Genomic DNA, 22,500 nt, shown 5'->3' with positions numbered 1-22,500 from the left:
AAGTAAAAACTATATAGTTTTTAAACTTTTAAAACTGTACATTATAAAAAGAAAACTGTTCGAGTGATTTTTTTTTTTTACATGGGTGTCACCACTTATCAAGGCCCAGAGGCCACTCAAGGATAAGGGTTAATAGGTATACATTAGTCATTGTGATTTTAGCATAGTAATCAGTGGGAATTCTGTAACTTGGATTACTTGAAAAAGAAAACTGGTCGAATGATTGAAAATGAAAACAAAATAACAATGTAAATATATTAATAAGAAAAAAACAAAAACAAACGAAGTTTCCGTTTCAGGAACCCGAGTTTAATTTTATGTCGTAATCATTCAACTCGTTAGCGGTTTTATTCAGCGATTAGGGATAACCATACGACATATCTAAATACCAAAGCGATTTTTTTTTAATTTTTTTTTTTTATTAAAACTAAACCTGTTTAGGTTTAATGAACCAATTTTTTTAAAGCCAACACTTTAGTTATTTTGAGAGCGTGCAACTGCACCCGAAAGGTTGATTAGGAAACTCCAAATCCTTTTATGACTCGAAAAAAAAAGGGCTTTTTATCGGCTTAAATGATAAACTAATGTTAAATATTAGTATTTAATATAATGAGATATCAATCTACACAATTTGCCATCGATTCTGAAATAAAATGAAATCCTGACATTGTGATCAATTTTGCAGGTGTTATGTGCCAAATATTGAAATAAGAATGTTTAAATTCAATTATTGTAATTTAAGTCTTTAATTTTAAAGTCGATTTTATTTATAAAATATCTTTTTAGAAATCAATCTCAAAAACAATCTGAACAATAAATCTCTTTTGTTATGGCTAAGTTTTTGTCAAGGGTAGAAATTATAATAGACAAGTATTCATCCATGATGACATTTTACCGATTTCCTGGTTTACAGGTATTCTTGCTAAATTTCTTCGAAAGAATTGACATAAACAATACTTCAACTAAATACGTATATTTCATGCAATAATGACTTTTGTTTCTTCTGACTTTTCCTAAACTAAACATAAAACATCGGTTAGGGTTAGTTTAACATTCTGTAAAAGTACCTTCCGTTTTTTTTAGGTTTTTTTTGTACTTCTGCAGAGAAGGTAAAAAACCGATAAAAACTGGATATATTTTTCGTGTTTTTATTCAATTTAACATGTTTATTCAGCTCGAAAAGAATACAGTGTTTACCGATGTGTTGGAAAATTCAAGATGGCGTCTCACACATTCTTTAACACCGTAAGTTTGGGAAAAGGTGTTATAAATAAAAAACTATACAAAATACTATTAAAACCCCGCCGAATATATGTCAACCTATGTCACGGTAACATATATTGAGCGAGTTTTTAACAGTATTTTAACCGGTTTTTTATTTATTACACCTTTTTCCAAACTTACCGTGTTAAAGAGAGAATCGGCCGTCATCTTGAATTTTCCAATACATCGGTAAACACTGTATGCTTTTCGAGCTGAATAAACATGTTAAATTGAATAAAAACACGAAAAATATATCCAGTTTGGTAGAAAAGTAATTTATCTTGCCTTTGATAACATTTATTTGTTATATATTTGTTTTTTGGCAACTTATTCGAATCTATGTGTATCGTAATACAAACCCGAAGTGAATTTAAGACCACGAGTGAAATGAGAAAATGAAGAAAATCACATTTACTGTGTGTGTTTACTGTTTAGTTAAGTCAGCGGGTTTGGTTGCCATAACAACGTGATGGTAGTGAACGTGTGTGTGTGCGTGTGTGCGCGTTTCGTGTAGTTTAGTTTCGTATAATAGTTTCGTATAATAGTTTCGTATTTTTTTAATTTGTAAATAACAAGTTATTAAAAAATTAAACCCTTCCAAGATGGACAATAAATAAAGCCATAATATTTTATGGTAAAGGTAAGAGCGTAGAAACGATTGTTTTTTAGGAGATGTGATTATTGGATTAACCAATCAGAAATCGTCTGTGGCACACACATCTCTGTTTTTATAGATATATATATATAATATATATATATATATATATATATAGGTCGAGGTAATTAGTTAAAGAAATTTAATATAATGTGATATATAGATAGATAGATTAAATGTTAAATAGATTTTGTAAATAGTACAGTTTAAATGATTAGAATATTTCCAATATGTAATAAGGTCGAGGTAATTAGTTAAAGAGATTTAATATAATGTGATATGCAAATGAGCATAAGTCATTCGATATGGGGGTGGTTTGTAGAATAGTATATAAAGAAATTATGCAAAGATTCTTATGTCTCCTATAACAGAAACATCCTAAAATGGGTTCTAATGTTTCTCTACCAGGAGAGATCTACCCTCTTACCTCCTTTATATTTCGTTGATGATGGAGAGCTGTACACACAGACAGAAACACACGAACCCTATTACTTTATAAAAATATAGATAATAAGCTCAGCGAAGAATTATTTTGCGTTCAGAGCACATATAATATGCAAATATAGTAAGTGCTATAATATTTCTGAAATTTATGTTTTCTTCCATGGAGCAACCTTTTTCTTCGTTATTCCCTCAAGTTATGTGCGACTGTATCTTATATGGCTCATTCTCCGATGATTTGTGTGATGGTAGCATCGGCTAAATGCACAATGAAACCTGTGTAAGGCGCTTATAGAAAAAGAAAATATAGTAATTCGTCTGTACTACAAGAAAAAATAAAAAATCATGTATTGTGAATTTTTTTGGTAAGTGGAATGTTATTTAACAGTATATATATATATATATATATATATATATATATATATATATACATATATATATATATATATATGTATATACAAGTTAGAAAAGCATTTCATCCAAGGCATGAAAATTGTTAAACAAAATGTTTTTACTACAGGCTTTAAAAATAAAGGTACACGATTCAATTTGAAATGTATTTATCTTAAAAATGCACTTTTATAAATTTTACAAAGTAAGGTATAAAAATTTAATTTAAATTGAATCAAAAAATTACCTTGGATTTATTTTATGTAATGTATATTCTGTTGCACTTTAAAAAAAATCATTGAAAATGTTATCTTTATATCATTAATTGCTAGATGAAAGATAATGTTTTTAAATTGCAATAAAATGTACATTAAATAAAATAAATAATTTTCGTTCGGCCATGTACTATTTATCTTATGTTTTCTTGGATGTCTCTTATATTTGTTTTCTTTTCAACTTTCTGAAAAAAATGGGGTTAGATAGAATAGCCTGGATTATCTGTGTTTACTCATCTAGAAATACGTATAAGTTTTTAGGGGTATGTTTTGTTTGGGTTTTATTCTGAAATTGTTTTTTTTATATAATATTTGCGCCTTTTCTTAAAAAAAATAAAGAAGGCGACTCAACTCTAATTCCGTAAAGAGGTTTTCTTGCTGTAATATTTTAAAATAAATACAGAGTGAAGCGATAAAGTTGTTGCCCTAAAGAAAACAACACTATAACTTTGTTTTAAAACTTTTATTGAAAAAAAATCAATTCAGGTAACTTGATCATGCAGTAGAGCTCGCATTTATTCAATGTTGCCGCCTTCAGCCTCAATCATCTCCTCCGTACGGGTCCAGAACTAGGAGCATAACCTTTTCCACAAGCGCGGACGAAAGCTCGGCGAATACTCGGCGGATGGCGGCGATCAGGCTGGCTTTGGTGTTGTGGGAGGTCATGTTGGTGATGTTCTCGACGTATGACCAAACGAAGTAATCTAGCGGGTTTAGGTCAGGGAGGACGTGGGGGCATTGAGAGAAGGATACAAAGTCGTAAAACTCATTCTGAAGCCAAGCCTAGGTTTTTTTTTTAACTCATGGGCCGGCACCGAGTTCTGCTTCAACACCAGGGTCTGCGAGCGGCCACCTGATTGTACCAGGGGATCACCAGACTCTTCAGCATATCCAGGTAAACTTTGGTGTTGACTTTCAAGCCGACTTCGGAGATGTGAGGCGCCATGATGTGGCCCTCACTTGAAACCACACCAAAGACCATAACCGTGGCTGGAAACTTTATTTTCATCACCCTGGGCATGCCCCTGGTATTCGTGCCAATCCAGTGATTTGAGGGTGCTGGCAATGGTCCTGTTGTCATAACTTGGATCGGTAGAGAGCATGAGTTGTACAGCATTTCATCTCCGATCTCGTTCGTTGAAGATTGTTTCACTTTCAGACATGATAGAAGGCTCCTATCACTCTTGAGATTTGTACACACCTGGCCAACTAGTAGATGGTCTTTTTTCATCAAACGGAAATGGAATCATGTAGTATTTTCTGGGGTGACAATTATATCGTTCTACTCTGTATTAATAAGTTTTTATACTGACAGATATTAGTGTTTGATGCTAACAAAATCATCAAGCAGGAAGTTATAACTATTGTTGGTCGAGAGATTCAAATGCAGTCACGAAGTTACTTTACGTGGGCTTGCGTTCTATCTAACGGCCACAGGCAATTAGTACAAGAATAGAGGGAAATTAAGTTCCTCTAAAGCCAAGTGTGTATGTACATGTGGGTGCGCGTGCCCGTGTGTGTGTGTGTGTGTGTGTGTGTGTGTGTGTGTGTGTGTGTGTGTGTGTGTGTGTGTGTGTGTGTGCGTGCCCGTGTGTGTGTGTGCGCGTGCCCGTGTGTGCGTGTGTGTGTGTGTGTGTTTCTTCTGAAATCCCAAGAACAAGAAGGCGTAACTCTTTATAAAGATTCCCACTTTTATCAGTCGGAAGATCTTGCCGAACATTTACGTCAAATTATGTTTCATAGCTGAGACGCGAAATAACGCAACTCGTCGATTGTGAAAAAGCGTTTTTAAAGAATGAGGAATTAACGAACTGACCAAGTTCTTTATCACTTTTATTGATAAGCAGTTTCAGGAAAAGCATTCCTTGTAATGTGACTCACCTTTCTAATAATAACATTCCGGTTTTTTAGACTAACCGAAGCCAATAGCGGTGTGAATATTTGAAAGATATTAAACACACAAACAAACAGCTCTATATTAATAAAATTATCCTTACAATTCTGTTTACTTCAAAGCAATGCACATCGCCAGCGAGATGTATGGAGCTACTCTGAATTAGGGGCCACATTTTTAAGTCATGCTAAGTTGAGAGTTGCGTAGCAAAATACTTCTTAACATTACATTTAAATGTTCACATGCTGTTACAGTAATGTCTCTCTGTACAGGGGTCTTTCAAAACAATCTGACATGAGGATACTTTTTCCATAGAAGTAAACAATGACAAAATATTCAAAATCACATAGTATTCACTGCCCAAATAAGATCTCCTCACTATAGCTAACTTACATTAGCTTTTACGAGGAATGGTGCACCTTCTCCAAGTGATGTTACCTCAAGTAATAACATGAAGCTGGATACTCCACCAGACTAGATAAATTCTTGTCCTGGGATCCAGTAAAATCAAGAGACCAAAACGAAAGATAAACTACAACGTATGAAAATCGTTAATTGGAGTGAGAAAAATTGTGCTCAATTTCTTTACTAAGTGTTTGAGAGATAAAGAATTTTAATGAAACATTCTAATATCTATGTATCTCATATAGATTTAAAGTGATTTCTGAGAACTTCGACTGAAGTAAAATAAAACAAAGAAGAAATAAGAGCCAACAGAACAATCCCCATCACAAAACTGGTCAAATATTTTGGACAAGACTGTCTTACAAATAAGACAGACTCATAAAACATGTCTGCTACAGAAATAGTCTAAAGAGTTGCTAAAATGCACTAAGTACTTCCATTACAAAAGAAAAAAAATGGAAGGATGGGCCAAACTATTAGTATGCCAAGTATGTTCTGGATGAATTCACTCAGGACTATATGGATAAAGGAAGGCTCTATAGACTTAATAAAAAGAGGATCGCTTCATTATGATCAGGAAAGGAGTATAATGGGTGCCCGAGATCAAGGCTTGATGACTAATACTTTTAAGAAAACGAGTGCTCTAAGCAATGACAGCAAGTACAGGTTCTGCCACACAGAAGTCGAAAGTGGGAGCCACCTGACATCGGGGGAGGGGTTACTATACAATGCAACACAATAGAATGTGTGTAAATATCTCCACTTGATGATCTGTAAAATATTGAATATCGAATGCAACAGAAAGTTTTAAGAACATGTTTACCAGCAAAAAACAGTTGCAAATAAGTCATACACCATTCACTATGACTATGCAATCCTTACAAATACATACCTAGAAAATGGAGCCATGAAACCTGGCATAGTGATATGAGACAAGAAGAGGAAAGAAGCAACCTTCGTAGAAGTTACTATTCTCAATAGTGCTGGGTTAAACAGAGCTGAATGGAAAAATATATCGAAATACCAAGGTCGTGAAAAGAAACTGGAATCTTGGGAAGATCTGTATAATTCCAGTTATTATAGAAGCAACTGGACTTATCAAAAAGAATTTTAAAAACTACCTTGCAAATATACCCGGTGAACCAAGTGTAAAAATGATCTCTCGGTTGGAATATCTGAGTTAGCAGGTGAATATTTGGCATCTAGTAGGATGCCTCCACCCGCAGCTTCAACAAACTGATCAGAAACGTTAAAGGAAATAAAATATAACGTGAACATACTTGCTGAACAACTCCCCACTACGAATCCCTCTAAAAATGTGGATCATAATTTAAAGTAACCCCTTAAGTATCAGTGACAATGTGCATTGTTTGGCGTGAATGATTTGATGATGCAGATGCATTTTAATTACGGATATTTCTACAGTTACAAAACAATAGCATGACCAGTAAACTACAAAAGTAAGGAAATCTTTAAACTGCAGTACTAAATGCACTTTCTTATATCCGGCGTTGTCCGGCTGTAAAATACACTTAATATTATATTTATTAAAATAGAGCTAATTTTCTATCAATTATATTGTACCTAATATATAGTAGAATTTCAAAAATTAAAACTGACTCGTGTGCCATCAGCTAGGATCGAAACATACAGATTTCTAGTCCTATCCGTTAGCGTATGAAAAAAAAAACGGTGACAGTTGACTTACGTCAGGCAGAGGTCAATGTTTTTTGTTCAATTCTGACTCCTTAGAAGCATTTTATGCCGGCTAAAAACAAAATCAAATGTATATTACAAGTCCAAATACCCTATATATCAAATTTCAACTCAGTAGACTAAATATTCACACAGGACTTTGGTGGAGATTTTTGCGCAGACACCAACAAAGGCCACTGTTATACATATATACATATATATATATATATATATATATATATATATATATATATGTGTGTGTGTGTGTGTGTATGTATATATGTATGTATGTATATATATATATATATATATATATATATATATAAGTGTAAAGTGTAATGATTACAGTTATATTATATACATATAAGTGAAAATTATATATATATGTGTGTATATATTAAAGTAATTATTACCTCACTGTAATATCTAATAGGATAATTTACTTGATTTCTAATCTGTGACTTATCTCACACACACACACACACACACATATATATATATATATATATATATATATATATATAAAGGCTTCCTTTAGTCTTGACAGACTATGGTAAGGGTGCCTGCGCGTGAAATCTTTGTGTCAAGAGTTGCGTAATCTCCAACTATACCTCTCCTGTGTCGACATTATATATATATATATATATATATATATATATATATATATATATATATATATATATATATATATATATATATATATATATATATTATAACTATAAATAAGTGTACATAATTTTTCATCTCGTCGGGGGGATGTTTTAAATAAGTCCATAGAGTGATTGCGATATTATGGTAAATGCAGCAAGTTATAGAGAATATACCAAGTGGACAACTCCCGACACTTCTTTCCCCCTATTCCATTTCGGTTTCACGCCTAATCATGAAATTCCATCAGTTTTATATAATTTTTACCCATTTAAAATAGTATATTAAAAATGTAAAAGAATTTTAACAATGAAAAAAACAAAAACAACAAAAAAAAGAAAACGACTAATTGTACTCTTCCCGTAATTCTCTTTGGGAATAACTGATTCTTTTCGCAAATATTTAAGACAGACTAAAGACAATAAATAGCAAGAGAGTCGGCCATTTAATTCCTCGCTGATAAGACACACTCACTCACCCGTTGGCATCAACATTTGACTTATTTACTCAGTCAACCATTTAATCTTTATCAAAAGTTTTAACAAGTAAAAAAAGTGGAAATAAAAAGCTACAAACAGCTACTTAGGTTCGCTTCGTTTTTGTTTTCCACATTGGTAAGGATCGCAATTTAGTTTTAATAAAAAGCACTGAACACTCGATACTGGCCGACGGGATTTTATTCACTTTAGTTTGGTCACTTGATAGTTCAATCTCGTCTTCTTTTGGACCATTCTCTAAAAACATAACATGGGAAATTGTTAAGAAGCGTCCATTGGGTCTATGCGTTTAGCAATGTAATTATTATTTCAAATGTAAGCTTTATCGACCAACGCAAGGGCTATTAAAAAAATTTAAACGTTGACAGGCAAATGAAAATGCTATTTCAAATTTAAGCTTCGTCGATGAACAAAAATGATATTTCAAAATTAAGCTCCGTCGATGAACGATAACGCTATTTCAAACTTAAGCTTCGTAAACCGATGAAAATACTATTTCAAACTTACGCTACGTACATCAACAAAAATGGCTATTTATAACTAAGCTTCGTTGATGAACTAAAATACTGTCTCAAACTTAAACTTCGTAAACCAATGAAAATATTATTTCATACCTAAGCTACGTACATCAACGAAAATGGCTATCTATAACTAAGCTTCATGTCATTTAAGATTAGGTATGAACCGCTACATTAGCGGGTTTAAAATTATCAAAATTTAGTATTATCTTTTTTTTCTCTTATATTCAATCTCAAGCAAGACCCTTTTGACATAAGATGTGAGAGGTTATTGAAAATTAGAAGCCATGTCTATATGAGCATTCTAAGACTAACTGGGAAGTTCTGAGCGAAATGTTTGTTCACGTTACATTTAAATTTCTGCATGTTATTACGGGTGACAAAACAGGAAGCGGGAGACATTTAAAAAATAAAGCAATTCGAAGAAAGAAGCTATTAGAGTTTTCAGTCATCTAAGAATTCTACGGTTAAGAGTGCAGTACGTTCGTCGAAGCACATTCTGTAGAAGTATTTCTAAAACAAACACAACGATGCAAAATTGCGTCGATGGGACAGAGACTAGAGCTTGGTAGACTGTGTGAGACATATTGGGTTATCAGTTCTTTTATAGTCTGTATAAGAAGGACATATATATATATATGTATATATATATATATACATACATACATACATATATATAGAGAGATAGATAGATAGATATACATACATATATATGCACATATATACACATATCTATACATATATATACATATATATATACATATATATACGCATATATATACATATATATATACATATATATATACATGTATATATACATATGTATATATATACATATCTCTCTCTCTCTCTCTCTCTCTCTCTCTCTCTCTCTCTCTCTCTCTCTCTCTCTCTCTCTCTCTCTCTTGTCTTATTCTCTGCAGCTACAATTTAAATGGTGTCACTCTCCGCGATGATATCCCTTCTTTTCATAATGGATTCTTCCATTTTTTCAACCTTTGCTTTCTTTATAACCTTCCATAATTAAAGTCAAAAGAAACTTTAACGTGACCGGTGGACGTCCGTCCGTTCACATGTCACGCCGAAGTTTCTTTTGCTTTTTTGTTTGTTTGTTTTGCACACTGCATTGGTGTGGAATGTTTCGCTCCCCCAAATCGCCTGACGTTTATCGGCAAATGCACATGTGTGACATATTTACCAACATGTAAGTATTTCGAGGACAGACTGTCTGACCAATTTCTTTAAATCTATTTCTAGACTTATCTTTTGGATTACACTGGGATTATCGTTTCTTTACAGATTAACGGATTAGATTAAAACAAATAGCCCGACTTGGATAACCCACTTTTCTTTTAAATAAAGTTATATATATATATATATATATATATATATATATATATATATATATATATATATATATATATATATATATATAACTACTTCATTTACTCACGTAAATTTAATATACGAAAGTATAGATTTATGCGTAAACGTTAAGTATTTACTTCAAAAGTGCTCAATACGTATGTAGAGCTAGTTAGTAATTTATAAAATATATATGGCGATTAAGCTACACTGAATATTCTGCGTTTCATCCACTATAGGATTCGTCAGGCTTACGCATAAGCCTGACGAATCCTATAGTGGATGAAACGCAGAATATTCAGTGTAGCTTAATCGCCATATATATATATATATATATATATATATATATATATATATATATATATATATATATATATATATATATATATATATATATATATATTCACAGACTGTTTCGTTGTATCACAGCTCTTTAGTGCGGTTAGACTAACCCCCCCCCAGCAGACATCAAATCTGCAACCATCTAGTCAGCGATTTTAATCACTTGGTTGTAGAGAAGACACTGTTGGTTGTGATATATATATATATATATATATATATATATATATTAATATATATATATTAATATATATATATTAATATATATATATATTAATATATATATATATTAATATATATATTAATATATATATATATTAATATATATATATTAATATATATATTAATATATATATATATTAATATATATATATTAATATATATATATTAATATATATATATTAATATATACATATATATTAATATATATATATATATATATATATATATATATTGTTAGCCTTTAGACAGTGCTCCATATATTTATTTATAATACCTTTATATTATCCAAACCATACTAGCTGGTGATAATACAAATATATACAAACATGAGAGGTAAATATATGTATATATAGACATATATTTATTATTCTTTATGTAAATACAGCCATATCTTGCTACGATGTGCAGACCGTTTCAATAATAATTGATTTCATCAGGGAAGTAAAATTAAAATAGAAAAATTAAAAAGGTTCCAGGCCTTTTCAAATATTTAGGAGAGAAATAAGAATTGTTGATTATTGGTACTCATGGCAATATTTCCCTCCTCAAAATTTTAAATGGTTTCAAAATTTTTTAATTTTTCTATTTTAATTTTTCTTTCCTGGTGAAATCAAATATGATTGAAACGGTCTGCACATCGTAGCAAGATATGACTGTATTTACATAGAGAATAAAAAATATAATTTGCTCGCTTTGATTGAGCACTATCAACGACCTTTGTTGAAATTCCATTTTTCTTAATTTTTGGATATCTTTCTGCCTAAAATAAATATATAGAATATATGTATATACTTATTGACTTATTGATTTGCAAATTGTCACTTGTTTTCGCCTTTGTTCCTCAACATTCGTCGCATTCTGATAGCCTGTTAAATCCCTATATATATATATATATATATATATATATATATATATATATATATATATATATATATATATATATATATATATAGATGTTGTTTTGTTTTGGTTTTAGCGATATGTTTGGAATGAATTCAATTATTTACGAAAGTGCATTTTTACCTAAATGCGAGTTGGGAATAATTTTCCCTTTTAACCAATTTGGTACCCCCACATGGGGAGCTATATATATATATATAAAATAAAAAGGAACAAACCGTATTATGTGTTCATAAACGTTTCGTCTTTATTTCGAGACTTCCTCTGGATGAATAAATAAAGAAATAAAGACGAAACGTTGATGAACACATAATACGGTTTGTTCCTTTTTATTTTATTTTATTTTATTTTCTCTATTTTGTCGGAATACTATTTCCATTATTTTCATCATATATATATATATATATATATATATATATATATATATATATATATATATATATATATATATATATATATATATTATTTTTAAAATGTAAGGTCACTCTGATGAGTCGTAGACGATGAAACACGTGTCAGTGGATAATTACATTTTAAAAATAATATATATATATATATATATATATATATATATATATATATACTTATATAATATATATAATAACTTATTATATAAACTGCAGACAGACTACTTTTCGTTGTGTCAAAGTATCATTTTGTCAGTGTTGTCCCAGGAAGAGATACACTCAAATACCTGCAAAAATGTGAGGGGATGTACTTACTTTAGTGATACACTGTATAACGTTCCATCGGAAGCATTTAACTCGTCGAAATTTAGTAAATCAAAGGTCAAACTGTTATTTAAAATTCGCTAACTCTGCAGTATAAGGACTGAGATATCTTTGCAATCGTCGGGGGAGGGGGTGACAAAAAATGCCGGAAGATGCCGTCCGAAAGTTTCGTGAATTTGTTTTTGCGTAAAAAGTGGCCAATCTTTTAAATTATTTTTGTTAGTACAAAGGTAATTCAATTAAAATTAATTGAAAATAAAAAAAATATATACAATATTCTTGAATATGTCCAAAGAATTTTTACGATACTTTCAGAAAATTTAAATTAAAATCAAGAAAAAAGCATTCATTGTGATGTAAGTTTCACAGAAACGTATTTATTTTTGTAATAACAGACAATCGATAGCATAAAAAATTATGTGAATTTAATATATGATTAATACTGCGTTTTATGATTTTATATTACATTAAAACATCTATTTTAATAATTAGTTCGATGTTATTAATTATTTATTGTAATAGTATTGTTCTGTTTATAGATATTATTGAAAGTTGATTTATTCAATGTATTTTAATTTTAATTTATTTTTAATTTAATATATTTTTAAGTATTAATAGCTGACAACAGTTGTGTATAAAACCGGAAGTGAGCTTATTTATTTCTTTAATCTATGGGAGTTATTTCCCGTTTAAACTATCAAAGTTACTTCTCATTTGATTTCCATAAACCAAGATGGATGTGTTTTATGCTTCCCTTAATCCAACATGTGATCATTTTTTTGTAACAAGTTAGGATATTCGGTGTATCTTAAGTAGTATGTGACTAATTCTTTCGTCCGACAATGTTTCGGCTGGATAACGCGGAGTATATACAACTAGTATATATATATATATATATATATATATATATATATATATATATATATATATATATATATATATATATATATAATGGTGAGAAGCATTGACTGTCATTTGGGCGACCGGGTTTCGATCCTGGCTTTTTTTTTTTTTTTTACACAGTGATCACCACTTATCAAGGCCCGGAAGCCACTCAGGAATAAGGGTTATTGCAAGTACATTACGTTAGTGTGGAGATTTGATGAAGTGTTTACTTAAAGGGACGGTTCATTAGGAATTTGTTAACATTGGACTTGAAGACATCCAAGTTGTAGTCCGGTGGGAAGCAGGCAGACGGAACAGAGTTCCACAGGCGTGCAGTTCTAAGAAAGAAGCTTTGTTCATGGAATCCGCGTTTTGATTTAGGCACAGATATAGAGTGGAGGAAATTTTTCACAGGATGCAGTTGCCTGTCTAGCCCCACTGGTGAGCTGTGAAACAGCGAAACAGTACTGTATGTGGATGACTATAATGCTCCTCATCTTAGGTTGAGCATATTGGGAAGTGATATACAAACTGACATTAGCGTATTAGGCGACGCTCTTTGTGTAAACAAATCGAGCGGAGGAATTTGGGCGGTGTCAAACCATCGTTAATTCATTACCCCCCTCCCACACACACACACATATATATATATATATATATATATATATATATATATATATATATATATATATATATATATATAATTATCCACTGACACGTGTTTTGTCGTCTGCGACTCATCAGAGTGGCTGAATCTCGCGAGATTCGAAATTGGGACCCCATGGTAAGAAGCCTAACTTACCCCTCGTCCACCTCGCTGACTTTTCGGATACATCGCGATTTACGTAGATGTTATTTGTTTTTTGTTTTTTTGCGATACGTTTTGAATAAATCCAATTATTTACGAAAGTGCATTTTTCCCTAAATACGAGCTGGGTAACGCAGAGTAAATATATATATATATATATATATATATATATATATATATATATATATATATATATATATATAGAGAGAGAGAGAGAGAGAGAGAGAGAGAGAGAGAGAGAGAATCTCGGAAGTTTCCTTAAATCCTTTCAAAAAATTGTCCTTCGTTGGAACATATCGCTGAATAGTTTTATTTACATGAACAAACGATAGTACCAATGTTCGTAAAGGGATCATCAATCGGTTACCATGAAACACTGTTTCGGGGATTGAAAAAGAAAACAGTATATTAAATCATAGCTCTCCAGCAGTGTTGATCAAACACCACCTTCCTTAAAACATATGAACAAAATTATTTTTAATACTGGATCTAGATTTTTTTTTTCTCCAGATAAATGTAGGCTAACCAATTCATGTCATTTAGAAAAAATTTCTTGCCTATGTCCTCCGCCCTTTATATATATATATATATATATATATATATATATATATATATATATATATATATATATAATATAAAGCTGAATGTGTGTGTGTGTGTGTGGTTACGAATAGGCTCCTATATAGTTGACTATTTAAAAATACTGATTACATATAATGACAGAAGATGTATCGAGACACAGGAATGGGTATGTTTGATCATGCAAAACGGTGGTTCATTAAAATTTTGGGGTCTGCGTTCGCGCCTGGTCCACAAAGTATGGAAATAAAAAATTTTAAATTAAAAAAAAAAACGTTTACAAGTGTGTTTTGATATAAATGTACATAATAATACTTTGATAAGTATTTTTTAATTTAAATAGGGATAGTATAATAAAATTGTGGGGTCTGCGTTCGCATCTGGCCTCCATAGAATGGAAATAGGCACAAGCTTTAATAAAGACTTTTCATATCTATCTGCGTAAGTATACTTTGATAATTATGTTTCAGTTTGAAGAAATATAGTATAATAAAATTATGGGGTGTTCGTTCGCACCTGGCCTCCGTAGAATGGAAATATGTCACAAAGTTTAACAAGATTTTTTAATATAGATCCACAGAATATTGTGATAAGTGTTTCAGTGTGAACAGGTATGGTATAATAAATTATGAGGTTTATCTATTTTTATTTTCATCATATTTTGCTTTGGTTTTGATACCCCCAAATTCGAACCTATCTCTTTACAACCCTTCCTTTTCATAACCTATCATACTTTCATAAATCAGAGTCCATTTTCTATAGGCTGCTTTTGAACCCAGTCAACGACGGGTACTTTTGCTAGTATATATATATATATATATATATATATATATATATATTAGTGCTGGAATTGGGAATCGTAAAAATCAAAACTTTTGGGAGTATCGGAATCGGAAAATTGTACGCCTACATTCTGATACCAAAAACGATTCTTTTTATTGCTTTTTACTAAAACCTCACTTACCATTGCTGCTATTGATGATTAAATAATTAATATTTATTGATTTTCATGTAGCAGTAAAATGAAAAATTATAGATTAACTCTTACAGTGGAGTTTCATGTTTGCGAAAATATATCCACATTTACTTATATATAAAATCACGTTATCTGTGTATGTGTGTGGAGGGAGAGAAGAAGAGAGAAAGAGAGAGTTCCCTATCGACTCCGAGACGGTTGGGCCGTTTTTTTTTGTTTTTTTGTTTCTTTGTTTCACACAAATGTATACTATGTGTCTGACAACATTCTTAGATAGGTTTTGTATCGGAATGCTTCCGATAAGGAAGCATAATCGATAATCGAAAAAATGCGATTAAAGAAAGAACAGTCCGGTTTCGACCAAAGTTAACACTTTTATACAGTCTAAGATCACAATGTCTATGAAAAGTTTTATTACCTCACAAGCAAAAGGCCGCATAAGCAGAAGATGTATAAAATTAACAGTAATTTCTTTCATAAGATATGTGCGTGTTCGAAATGAATGTTTCTCTTTAGGGTACAAATGAGTCAGAATACTTTTTCATTTTAAACTTAAATGCAAGCCATTATATAGAAATCTATCTATCTATAAAAGTGAAAGTGTGTATGTGTGTGTGTGTGTCTGTCTGTCTGTATGTCTGTATGTCTGTCTGTCTTTGTACACTTCCCTACCAAATAACTATGTCAATTTCCGGTCTACAGACTCGAGATTTGGCATAAGGAGTATTGAGATTTGGGAAAATCTTTTTAATCGGTTTTCGGCCAGAAATTTGCCTGTCAAGGGGTCAAAGTTCAACGATTTGACCTTTGAAAACTCTACAAAACTCCTCCGCCAATTTTGGGTCTAAACACTAGAAATTTTAGATGTAGGTTACTTGGACATGGATCAAACTTTATAATTTGATTTGAGCCAAAAAAAAGAAAATAAGTGTTAAGGGGTCAAAATTGGAGTCAAAGTTTAAAGAAATAGAATTCTACGGTCTCTACAAAATTACTCAGACAAACTTTGGTCTAAACATGTTACATAAAGTATATTCACACGTAGGGCAAGTCATGAACAGTACATAGGGTCCGAGCAAAGCCGGGCTGAACTGCTAGTAATTTTACAAAAGAAACAGTAAGCTCTCTACAGTGCAATGTAGGCTACAATGTATTGTGGATTAAGTCACCGTGGGAAGGTGTGTGAAGCTTGTGTTGCAGAGCAGGCCAGCGATCGATTTGATTGGAAAATAAGCGATTTCACCGCTATCGATAACAATAAAAGTATTGGAAGTGTGTAACGTTCGTTTATTCTTATGCACTCGTGAGCATCGTCGGGTTTACTCGCTAGCATTACATAGATGTTTGCGGTAATCCGAAAATTTAATTTTAAAAAACGGGGGAGCAGCCTTATAGCTAAGTATTTAGATACTTTAAAATAATTGGAATCGGCAATTGTATCGGATTTGTGGAAAATATTGGAATCATCTCAATTCACCGTTCCTTCCGCTTCCTCGATGTATTGAATTGTATGTGAGAGGAAGGTCGAAGGAACGGTCAAAAATCTTGTCTTTTTAGATTATTATTGATTTAACTAAAATCTATTTCTAGAATGATTGTGTATATATTGAGCCTCATTCAGTCTTTAACAGACTATGAATACCCAATAACAGGGTGTCTGCGCGTTAAATTTTTGTGGCAGAAGGTGCGCAATCTCTAACCACACCTCCCGAGTGGACATTGTTAAATACCAGTGGCAAGTGAAGTGTATGTACAGAAAACTGGAGATAAGCGGAGAACACATACAGTGCCTAGAATTCCCAAATGGTCACCCATCTGTTACTAACCAGGCTCAATGTTGCTTAACTTCGGTGATCTGGCGTAAACCAGTGTGTCAACGCCGTTATGCCGTATTTAATTGTGTGTGTGTGTGTGTGTGTGTATATATCGAACATATATATATATATCGAATATATATATATACAAGATTATATTACAAGATTGAACGTTTTCGAAGATATATATATATATATATATATATATATATATATATATATATATATATATATATATATATATATATATATATATATATCTTCGAAAACGTTCAATCTTGTAATGCATTAAGAGATTTAATGCTTGAAGTTACTCTTCAGGAAAAACAAAAACGTTTTTGTTCTTCTCTTTAATTACCAAACGTCACAACTTGGAATTATTTAGGGTTATTTCTTTTGTTTTCACGCCAGCGTCGTGATATTGTCGCTGTTCGTTTAGCCATAAATTTAATTTTCTAATTTAAAAATATAATTACTTCATGAATTTACGCGACACATCAAACAATCGTAATAAATTAGGGCGTACGGTATTTTCTTTTCGTCACAGGTTCATACAGATATTTCTTCATTTTGTTTTCTAAAATGGGTGGGGGGGGATTCCGGAGAAGAGAAGCACCAAAGTATCCGCTCTATATATTTCTCCCGCAATTAAAAAACTTTCTATCTTTGAATACCTAAGAATTTTCTAAGAAATTTCAAGTTAGACGTCAATTTTTATTCGGTTATCTGAAGATTGACTAATTGCTTTCAAATTTTGACTGGTTATGAAATAAATTCATTTTTTTTTTTGTTTTTTTGTTTTTTCATTACAACTAAAAAAATTTATGACAAAAAAAACTCACATCTCAATCCTTCATATTTACGTCTGTGTGTATGTGCGGGTGTCTATGTGTGTGCGCGTGTGTGCGTATGTGTATTTTGTGTGTGTGCGGGTGTATGTATGTGTTCGTGTGTGTCTGTATATGTGTGCGTCTATACATGCGTGTGCGTGTACGTATACGTGTATATGTGCATGTGTGCGTGTGTGCATGTGTGTATGTATGTATGTATGTGTCTACATGTGTATATGTGTGCGTGTGTGTTTGTGTGCGTGTGTGTATGTGCCTATATATGTATATGTGTTCGTGTCTGTATGTGTGTCTGTATCTATACGTGTACGTGTGTATGTATATATATGCGTGTGTGTGCGCATGTGCGAAATACATTTTGTTGCTCTTCCAAGATGTCTAACTCTAACTAACCTTAACCGTAAAATGGCCTTCAAAGTCCCACAGTAGTATCTGTTCTTCAGATACTGCACTTCGAATTTCTTGTTCTCTGTCAGCGGAGGAGAAATCCTTCACAACTGAGAGAATTTTTAATTTTTTATCTTTTTCTCCACGTTAAAAAACGACCCTAGTGTCTAACTCTATCCCGTAGGGAACCATTGTAAATCGGAACCCTAACCGTAACTAAGAATCTGGGTGGTCTTCTAATATGTGAGCTACCGCTTGTTTATGCTTATGGTGAGGATTAGTTAGGGTTAGTGTTTGTGTTAGTGTTAGAGTTAGTGTTAGGGTTAGGGTTAGAAAACATTCGGTAAATCATATATTGAAAGAGGACAAACTTTCTACGAGAATCTTATTAGAAAATTTTAAATGAATAAAAAACAGAAAACTTATGCTTTAAGAGCAGGGATGAAGATGATCGACTTGTTTTTTAGAGGATGGCTTGATTTAGGTCTTCCCTTTTTCCTTTTTTTTTTTTTTTTTCTTTTTTGTCGTTTTACATGTGTTATGCAGATGACCCATTCCTCTGGGGATGGGGGATTCTCACAATTTCTGGTCGACGAAAGAAATAGTGTTAGCCGGCTAAGAAGATACCAAAGCAAACGAGGTAAAGAATGAGAGGGAGAAATAAAGATAGAGAGAGGGAGGGGGTAGGACTGTTAGAAGGGTTTGAAGAGGGCGGCAGCTAAAACAGCGGGTGAAAGTCATCCACTAACCTTTTGCCGGTGCCCCCCCACCATGATGCGCATCCCGGCAAACGTTTCGTTACGATACGGACATGACATTAAAAAACAACGACAGTATTAATTAAATCGTTCGCCTACATCGTAGAAACGGTGTGTAAATAACAAGATAAATAAATAAATATGGTGTATGCGATCGTAAGACGCAAGTTATGGAGAGAGCAAAGGAGGATATCATGTTTTAGATGCGGCCGTGTGGCTTCGTTTGGTCGGTCACGATGACATTTCAAATGCCGAAGATAGAAGAGACGCACCATTTCCGATACCTTTTCTAATAGATTACAACTTATCTAGGCCAAAAGCCAATCGAGGACACAGGTTAATGAGATGAAATGATTGTCAATGTAGAGATGAAGAATAGTATGAGAGGATTGAGAATTATTGATGAGGTTCATAACAGGAATCTGTTGGCATTGGATTTGAAGACGAACCAGTTATAATCAGCAAGGAAGCAGTCTCGGTGTCATGTGTTCTACAGACAAGAAGCTCTGAAATTATGTGTGTGTATGTGTGTGTGCGTGTGTCTGTTTCCTGTGTGAAATAATGCAAAATATATATAATTGCCTTTTTGTTTATGGAAAAAATATGCTTATTCAATGATAGTTCACTTTTTAGTTATACCTATCCTTTAATTTATGAAGCTCGATGTAACTACAGAGCATATACAAATAAATGGCAAAAAAAGTCTATATTCCAAATTCCAAGATGTTGAACATCTTGCCGCTTATTTCTTTCAGTTCAAGTTAAAGTGTTCAATTCTTAACAGCAACTGTTTCGAAGCACAGAATCATTCATGCAATTATTATGCTAATTTTTTTAAATTTATTTCGCCCTTCCTCATCAGAAGAACAGGAACTCCTCAACTTTAAAAGAAAAGAAAAGAAATATGAACATGATTACAAAATCTGAAAAATCGGATGAGTAGTTGCAATTGTTCGTTTTATTTTCTTTTAAAGTTGATGAGTTTCTATTCTTCTGATGAGTTAAGGGCGGAATAAATTAAAAAAATTGGAGACATCATAATTACATGAATGATTCTGCACTACGAAACAGATGCTGTCAAGAATTGACATGCTTTTAACGTGCTGAAAGAAATATAATTCTTTTAGATTTTTAATGTATTTTATTTCTTACTTGTTTTGGTAAAATACAAAGTCTTTTAAAACAGAATTTTATGCAGCGTCATATGCCCTTTTTCAGTGTATCACACATATACACGCATATATATATATATATATATATATATATATATATATATATATATGATTAGTTTTTTTGGAAAAAGAATTCCAGCAGAGTGCTCAATTAAAAGGAAAATCCAAATTTTAAGAGTGTACTTACATTTTGTGTACAGAAAGTTGTTAGTTGAGACAGATCATTGGTACCGTCGGTTTCAAGCCCGATAATAAGGCCCGTTTAAGGTATCCTTATCAAGCTCTCTTCAGCCGAGAGACAGATATTGGCTGAAGAGAGCTTGATAAGGATACCTTAAACGGGCCTTATTATCGGGCTTGAAACCGACGGTACCAATGATCTGTCTCAACTAACAACTTTCTGTACACAATATATATATATATATATATATATATATATATGTGTGTGTGTGTGTGTGTGTGTGTGTGTATATATATATATATATATATATATATATATATATATATATATATATATATATATATATATATATATATATATATATATATATATGGTATTCATGTTTAACAAAAATTCTCTTTTGTTTCATTTTTATTCAGTCAAAGTTCTCAGAAATCCAGGGGCCCTTCCTGGGGGCCCTTCGTAGAGGCTAACACTTATTTCTATATGAGATACATAGGTATTCGAATATTCTAGTAAAATTCTCCTTCACCTCTCAAGCACTGAGTTACTAAACAAGTTGGAACATAATTTTCCTCTACTCAATTGACCATTTAACTATGTTTAGTATAGATTGATTGCTGTTGCTTGGTTTTACTGGATTCAAGGACAAGAATTCGCCATTGTCCGGTGGAGTATCCGCATTTTGCTGTTATTTGAGGTAAAAGTACTTGCAGAAGGTATCCTATTCCGTGTAAAAGCCAATGTTCGCTAGCCATACGGAGGAGATCTTATTTGGATCACGAATACTATGTTATTTATTTTTTTTATTTTTGCAGGGTTTACTTGTATGGAAAAGTATCCTCACACCAGATTGTCCTGACAAACTCCTGCATTCGAGGATAGTGTCTTAAACGTATGTCTTTTAAATTCCGAATTTCCTTCTCCTTGGCACCTTTTTTAGCGAGATGTGAAAGGACATCTTTCTCGGTAGATCTCTATCGCTTTCACGCACCATTTATGAAGGACAGAAGCCACTAGAGGACGATAATGGTTAATGAGGTTGGTTGTTTGTCAATTAAATATGAAGATTGGAAGTGATTGATGGAATTCATGACAGAAATCTATTTATATTGGATGTGAAAACAACTGTATTGTGGTCTACCGAGTAGCAATTGCGCGGTATCACAGACGAGAAGCCCTTGCAATCAATACTTTTCATAGAAATTGCGCTTGTTGCTTAGGATATGGAAGAAGAATTTTTTAATTGTGTTAGAAAGACGAGTTCTTGCTGTAAATGTCTTACAAGGATGCACCACAGATTAGTTTATTTCGGTTGCATTGTTTTGTCTTATGAGTTCTCAACCCTTATTCAATTATGGGTTATTTAATGCCGAATTCAGTCATTTCGGTAAAAGTTCTTTAAATCTTCAAATATTCGTATGTTTGATTCAGTTGTTTTGTTTTGCAACGGATCAATTCTTTTCGAGTTTAATGATTTTTGTAAAAGTTTTTATGTCTCAAATCTTGAATTTTGAATATTTAGTCATCGATTTTGGTTTAGGTGTTTTATTTTACGGCATATCAACCTTTTTCAGGTTATTTAATGCGAAATCCAGTTATTTTGAAAAAGAAAACGCTTCCAGTTTATTATATCTTTAAATATTTATTCATGGTGTTTTATTTGGTTTGATTTGGTTTGGTTTGTTTTGGTTTGTTTCGTTTTACGGCATATCAACTCTTTTCAGGTTATTTAATGCCGAATCCAGTTATTTTGGAAAGAAAATGTTCCCAGTTCATTATATCTTCAAATATTTATTCATGGTGTTTGGTTTGATTAGGTTTGCTCTGATTTGGTTTGATTTGATTTGGTTT

General features: G+C 32.1%; 1 protein-coding gene across 2 annotated transcripts in view; it reads left to right on the top strand.

Annotated features, from left to right (window-relative positions):
• The window catches only part of LOC145256198 (gremlin-1-like), a 209,896-nt gene that overhangs the window by 34,778 nt on the left and 152,618 nt on the right, over nt 1-22,500 (top strand). The window contains exon 2 of one of the 2 annotated variants that reach the window (XM_080114811.1): nt 21,465-21,541. The exons of the other annotated variant lie outside the window; for it this stretch is intronic. The gene's annotated coding sequence lies outside the window, so the exon portion shown is untranslated. The remainder of the gene's footprint in view (nt 1-21,464; nt 21,542-22,500) is intronic. 2 annotated transcript variants of the gene reach the window in all.

This window comes from Euprymna scolopes, chromosome 32 (genome assembly GCF_053919585.1).
Source record: "Euprymna scolopes isolate OS-2025 chromosome 32, ASM5391958v1, whole genome shotgun sequence".
Classification (NCBI taxonomy): Eukaryota; Metazoa; Mollusca; class Cephalopoda; order Sepiida; family Sepiolidae; genus Euprymna; species Euprymna scolopes.
The sequence above is the reverse complement of the archived record's forward strand: the minus strand, read 5'-3'. Positions and strand labels throughout refer to the sequence as shown.